This window comes from Octodon degus, unplaced genomic scaffold (assembly GCF_000260255.1).
Source record: "Octodon degus isolate 3935 unplaced genomic scaffold, OctDeg1.0 scaffold00120, whole genome shotgun sequence".
Taxonomy (NCBI): domain Eukaryota; kingdom Metazoa; phylum Chordata; class Mammalia; order Rodentia; family Octodontidae; genus Octodon; species Octodon degus.
The window spans coordinates 1,587,643-1,594,522 of record NW_004524696.1 but is presented as its reverse complement, the minus strand read 5'-3'; the positions used below and the strand labels follow the sequence as shown (position 1 = coordinate 1,594,522).

The 6,880-nt window shown below is 43.6% G+C and overlaps 1 long non-coding RNA gene across 1 annotated transcript in view; it reads left to right on the top strand.

Annotated features, from left to right (window-relative positions):
* The window catches only part of LOC111812329, a 23,210-nt gene extending 16,535 nt beyond the window's left edge, over positions 1-6,675 (top strand). Inside the window, exon 3 of the long non-coding RNA XR_002817837.1 lies at positions 6,538-6,675. This is a non-coding gene — a long non-coding RNA (uncharacterized LOC111812329). The remainder of the gene's footprint in view (positions 1-6,537) is intronic.
* Positions 6,676-6,880: the final 205 nt, after the last annotated feature.

Genomic DNA, 6,880 nt, shown 5'->3' with positions numbered 1-6,880 from the left:
TTCATTTATAGATAAGTTCATATTTAAGACCTAGTCTAGCTTTACAAGTTTGGCTCCCAGTATTTGAACTCATTATGGCAGCTAAGGTTTAGAGACCCTTAATGCATCTTGGAAGTGATTGCTGTGGAAGAGGTGTTTTACTTCTGTCAGCTATGTTTAGCTTTCTCAGCTCTCACTATGGTGTTCAAAGACATCTCAGGGATGGTAGTGTGTGGGTAAGTGGGTGACACTCCCAGCACCTCTGGTAACCTTAGAATACCCATCTTCTATTTTGTATCCTTAAAAGGACCACTCTGACCATAATACCCACATTGGGAAAGATGAACCCTTTATCTAACATAAATAGTTGTTTGTTTGTTTCTTCTGACATCATATTTTTTTCTTGTTGTTTATTCACATTTAATAGTCCTACTTACAAGTCACGATAGTTCATTCAAATAATCCTTCAAAGACATAGGTCTCCACATCAGCTGGATATATTTTTTATTTGTTTTTCAGCATGACCTGTTTCATATACAGAGTGCTGATTCCCTGCAGTTTCTGCTTTTCGATTTCCTCTCTTGTCTGCTGTTTGGCTCTGTGCCACAGGAGTAACCCCACCAGGCTTTGCTTCCCAGTCTCTCAGAACAGCTGATGGCACCATGGTAGGAGACTGGAGAGAGAGGGAGGGAAGGGACAAGTCAACTTTTTCTCTCTGTTTGGTTTTGTGTCTCAGACAGTGGCTGCATCTTCTCTGTGGTTCAGGCTTCAATCACTGGGGCCTAGGTAGTCCCTGCTCCCACCAGGTGACTCTGGACTGAAAACTACCTCTCCCCTTTGTTCCTCACACCAAGGACAACATGTCTTTTTCACTGTGAATCTCTGGTTGTATCTTTTATTTTGTTTTTTGCTCTTCTGTCATCTGCACAACACTTACATCAAATCCTTCTGTTTTAAATACTAAAATGATCTTCATTTTTTAAGTAGAACCCTCATTAACAAAGTTCCTGGAATAAGGATTAGTACCAATATGAGATCTGTAAGACAAGACAAGTTTCTGGGGCTGGGCCACCACTTATCTGCACACACAGTGGTGGCATTCTTGAAGGTGAAGGATGGGTTCCAGTCACTCATGCCACCGAGTTGCAACAGGATTGCCAAATCCTCACCAGTGTCATCTGGCTTGCAGTGCTGGCTGGGGTCAAGGCTTTAGGAGATTAAATACAAGTGGCAGATGAATGATGTGCCAACTGTGAGAGTCATAGGAGTTGGGCATATCTGATGTTTCTGGCTGGGGAGTTTAAAAAAAATAGTGTGAGACCAGAGCTGGAAATCTTGGTTCAAGACACAAATGTATTCAGAGAACAACCATATATATATATTTTTTTTATCTCATGAAGCCAAAAGGCAGACATAGCCGGGGATCTCTAGTTGTGTGGACTGGATCCATGGCATTAGTGGCAAGAGGAGGGAACCAGAGAAAGAGACATTTGAGGGAGATTCAACCAAGTCAAGACCCTTCACACTCTCACTCCAGATTCCTGGGAACCTGTCTTGCTAGATTTCTTCCTGTGTGAAGAAGGCAGGCTTTTCTTTGTGCAAATATTTTGTGTGTTGTTCTGTAGACCACCTAATTGTCCTGAATCTAGACCAAGAATCCTATCAGGCTCTGAGGGAGGTTTGGTGGGAGGAGGCATTCAAAGTTTTGCTTCTTGACAGGCAGCTTCTTCCACAAACAAGTTTGCTAGCTTCTAACTCCAGCTTTATGGGAAGTAATAGATTCACTAGGTATTACACAGAGTAGGTTACAGGATAGCTCTGGATTGGACTAAGTGAAGCAATTGGTTTGTATGCACTGATTCAAAATGCATAGTTTACTGCTCCAGTCAAAGCAGCTGGTGGTAGCTTTTCCCTGTTTCCAGGCTGGATGATTATAGTATGAGTACAGTGGTAGCTGATGGTCATTGAGCTCACTGGGCCTCATCTTCCATCATGGCCCCATATGGGGCTTTCAAATACAAAAGTATAAGGAAATCTTCCTAGAGGGCAGACCTCCTGATTGTTCACTTTGCTCAGGAGGGGACATCCCTGGAGGTTAGGATTTACCCTCACTCGTGTTAGCTCAAACTCTCCAGGGTTCATGGATATTTATTTATTTATTTATTTTATGTATTTAGTACAGGGTCTACAGGGTTTCACTACATAGATCAGACTCATGATCCTCCTGTTTTCAGCCTCCCAAGAACTGGGATTACAGGCATGTGCTACCACATCCAGTCTTATTTTCTCAGTGAACCCTGGGGGTGGGGCTCCCACAGCACACTGGGGATTGAACCCCAGTCCCTGCACCTGCCTAAGCAGACACTTTAGTCTGCTGAGCAATCTGACCGACCCCATGGATTTTTGAAAGAAAAAAAAATCACCCAGAATTGGACAATTTAAAGGTCTTGAGTGGAAATCTATAGGGGACTCTGCAGGAATGGGCACAGAAAAAGAGACTGATTCCATGTGAGTGCATACCCTTGAGTTCCCACTATGGAGGAGACAGGCAATAGCCAGTGGACAAGGTAATCTGTGGAGAGTAGATGCTGCAGAGCTTCTCAAGGGGTCCTCACAGTAGGGAGGGGGTGACCTACAGTCTAGATAGCATGGACATATTCTTCTCACATCAGCCCTGGTCCCATCATTGCTGAGGGCCCAATCTGCGAAGAGCTAGACCAGTTTTGAGTCCCAGCACGAAAAGGCACTACTGCCTGATGGCAGGAAGTGGGCAGTGCTGCCAGAAACATAATGGTGACCTAATACCTTATACAGACATTTCTTGTTTAATGGTCAAGTTCTGTTCCAGTGACTAGGTTGTTAAATGAATTGGTTACTAGATATAAATTACATAGACTATGCATGTTACAATATTCAGAACAGAGAAATGGTTAAAGGAAACTCCAACTTGATAACTTTGCTTTTATTTGCTTAGCTCTTACCTGCAGTCCTGTAATGGGTTAAGAGAGAACTATACTACTGCACTGTATAGTACAATCAACAAAAAAACAATAAACTGTATAAAGAAGGTACCCTGTACAAAAAAAGACATTGAAGTCTAGAACTGTGCAAAGGAAAGATGGGTCATTAGGCAGTTCACTGAAGGAGGAATGTCTGTAGTCCTTACATCAGGATGGATTCCTCCTGTTGAAAAGCATCATTTCTAGAATTGTTTTGTCTTTAATAGTCCATTTTTGTTGTTAATAATACATTACTATAGACTGGGTGGGTATAAGGAAAAGAAATTTATTAGGGCTCACAGTTCTGGAAGTGCAAGTTCGAGGGTCAACATCTGATGATGGCCTTGTTAGCAGAGTTACAGTGCAGACCTGGGCCTCCTGTGGTAAGAGATGGACAGCATCCATGTGACCCTTCTGATCTCACTCTGCCTGTACAGCCACCAGGACTTAATCATGAGAGCTCTGTACTAACATGTGTACCTAAGCCTACTCATTTCCTAGTGGCCTTACCTCTAAACACTATAGTTTAAATTTCCACTATTTTTTTTTTTTTTGGTTCTGGGAATTGAACTCAGGGCCTTGCCCTTGCCAGGCAGGAACTGTACCACTTACCTATACACCCAGCCCTTACATTGCCATTTTTTCATAAATAGAAATGGGATTAAATTTCAACACTTGAAGCCTAAGGGACATGAAACAACACCACAGAACTTTCTTTGACTTAAATATATCTGTGTATTTTGGGCATGTCAAACCTGTGGTTCTGTTTCCCTAGGTGAGGTCTTCTTTCCACAGAAGCAGATTTGCAGTGTTAGACTCATTGCTCTTTGCCATGTACCCCACCACATGAGCTGAGGAGCAGAGGAACAGTGGCTTATGTTGGCCAAGAGGAGACAACTTAGCATGGTGGGATTTTGTCTATAGCATGGGATACACAGCTGAGTTTTGCTGGCTGAGTAGTTCCATCATGCTGGAAGTTAAGATCAGCAACAGTAGTTAAGTTCTGACTGTCTTGAACTCCTTGTTTTCTACAGGGCAGATGAGAGTATTCCAATGGTGGGTAAGATGAATCCAACCTCAGAGAGGAAAATGGGTTCTTACTCCCCAGTGGAGACGGGGAGGGATATAGGCAGCACTAGAGAAATACTGGGATGTCTTGCAGCATTCCACATCCTACAGTGCAGGTCAGTGAAAGACTTCAGTAGCCCAGAAGAGACAAGACCTTGAAGGAATCAGAAACTGCAGGTTTGAAGGTGAGCCCACCCACCAGGGAGAGAACCTTGGCTAGTGTAAGTACAGGCTGAAGGCAGAGGACAATGGAAATAGGTGCGAGCAAAAGATCAATAAAGACAGCAGATTCTCACTATTCACAGTAGTTACATTTATAGAATTGCTATGAGCACTGAAAACTGAACATTGAACACAAATTCAAGGTTCAGTTCCTATGAGCTTTTGTCATGCCATTATTGCCAACTGATTTACAGGTAGCCTTGTTCAAATTGTGCTTCTGCTTCAAGGTACCTTATTTGATATATATTAGGGATTCACTGGTATTGAGCTAATAGCCAACAGCACTCTGGCTTTGGCCCAAGAGAATATTTTATCTGACAGTTTCAGCAGGAGGTACATCCAACTGTTGCACCTTAGAAGCTGTTATGGTTTGTGTCTAGGTGTCCCCCCAAAGCCTCATGTAGTCTTGGGGTGGCTTGTGGAGTTTGTGATTGATTACTGTGGGTGTGGTTGCTGCACCTTCCTGGGGCAGGTAATTTGCATTACAATGTAAGGTGGGAAGAGAAGCCAGCTGCTTGTGCTGCTGCTACCCCTCAATCGTTCTACAATCAGAGGTACAGGATCTCAGGATAAATCCTGAGGGGACTTCACTGACCTTTTCAGACCCAAAAGCTACAACTCTTGGTGCATAGGTTCTGCTTTAACTTGGCCTTAACCATCCAACAGAAATGTATAAAAATGAAATATAAGAAGTAAAGCCATGCTGTCATGTTGATCTGTAGGGGACTCAGGTCAACAATTTCTGATATTGCAAGTCAAGCGGAAGACCCAATACTATTATTGGCTACTGGACTCTTTTAGAATGTTTTGCTGAGTTAACACACCTATAATATTCAAAAAACAGAACTAAACAAAAAAAGGGGATACAGATGAATGTCCATTTTGTATCTGTGTATTCAAAATGGTTAGGATAGGTATATAGTTACATTTTATTAATGAATAGAGGGATTTGTTCTAATAGTGTTTGTAAATAGGATCTCAAGTCCCCTCCCTTTGTGCTCTTGCTCTTTACTACCATCATGAAAGTTTGCTTTCTGTTATGTGCTGCTCTGTGTTGGACCCAATGCATATGGATTGAAACCTTCAGTAACTGTGAGCTAAATAAACCATTCCTTCCTTCATTTTGAGTGTTGGGTATTTGTCCCAGCAATGAGAGAAAAGTAACTAAGACAGAATTTGGTACCAGGAGTGGGGTCATTGTTGTGGATAAACCTGACCATGTGGATTACAAGCTTTTGGGAATGGCTTATGGGAAGAGATAGGAAAGGTTTGGAGATGTCGCCTACAAGTGAAGCACTGGAACAGCTTCGCCTGTTCTGTGTGGGAGATTCTGGTCAGAGCTTAGACCAGAAGACTGTCTGGAAGTCAGCCTATAAAGACCAGGCTGGTGAGGTTTCTGCTGGGAAGGACTACATTTGTTGCTGGACTCCTGATCATTTGTGTTTTGACTTGGCAGAAAAGTTGTCTGCATTTTGCTCATGTCCAGAGACTTTGCCTGAGACTAAGTTTAAGCATGGTGGACTGATTAATCTGGCAAAAGATATTTCAAAGCAGCCAAAAATTGGAGCAGTGGCCTGATTGTTGTTGGGGGCTTTTAGCCAGACTTATGTTGAGAATGAAGAGCAAGGAGCCCAGCAGGAGGATTTAAAGTTTTGTGGGCTTGGCCAGAAAGAAAACTCCAATAAAGCTGTGGACTGCAAAGATGGAGCTGAGAGGATTTCCTTTGCCGGGAACGAACCTGAGGATGAAAGGATGGCCTGAGGGCATCACAGGAGGAGGCAAATCTCCACTCTTTGCAGACTCAGAACTGCAAAGGTCAGGGACTTTGCCTTGAGGGGAAAGCCTCTGAGCCCCAAGTTCCAGGATGGTGGTGTGGCTGCACCAGGTTCCAGAATGGTGCCGGTATGGAGAAATTATTTCTCCAAATCAGGGTCAGGGTGCTCAGCCATCCAGGCACTCAACCCCTACAACCAAGAGAGAGGAAACCCTGGCTACTGCTCCAGCTGGCAACAGACTTTGGCATTGCCCATGAGGCATTGGTTTTAGATGCATGCAGAATGCAGGAGTTCTGAGGTTAAGAAGGCTTCCACCTCTATTTCAGAAGGCCTGGGAGGCAGGTGGTTTGCCCCTGAGAGGGCAGTGTGTGAAGCTGTGAGTGAAAAGCCTATTCAGTGGAAACCCCAGAAGTTTGGAAAAGCTAGGAATGTGGATCATCTAAGGGAAACTGCAAGGAGGGAGCAAAGTCAGCCTAAGAGAGACACCATAGGAGCTACCTTGAGTGACGCAGGGGCAGAGGCACATGGCACTCACAGCTCATCACAGATTGCTGGGGATGTCCCACATGGAACTGTAGGACCTAATGTTTGCCCTGCTGGATTTTGGATTTGTGTTGGTCCCAATGCTTGGTATCCTGCTGTGTGTACCTTTTGGAATGGTAGTGTTTATCTTGTGCCTTTGAATGTTTTGAGTGTTTAAATTTTCATTTGTACTAGGGCTCACAGTTGAGAGTTTGCCTTGGATCTTGGAGGAGACTTGGGACTTGGACTCTTCAGCAATGCAGAGATGGACTAGAATGTCTTTTGCATAAAGGGATGTGCATGAGTCTTTGGGGG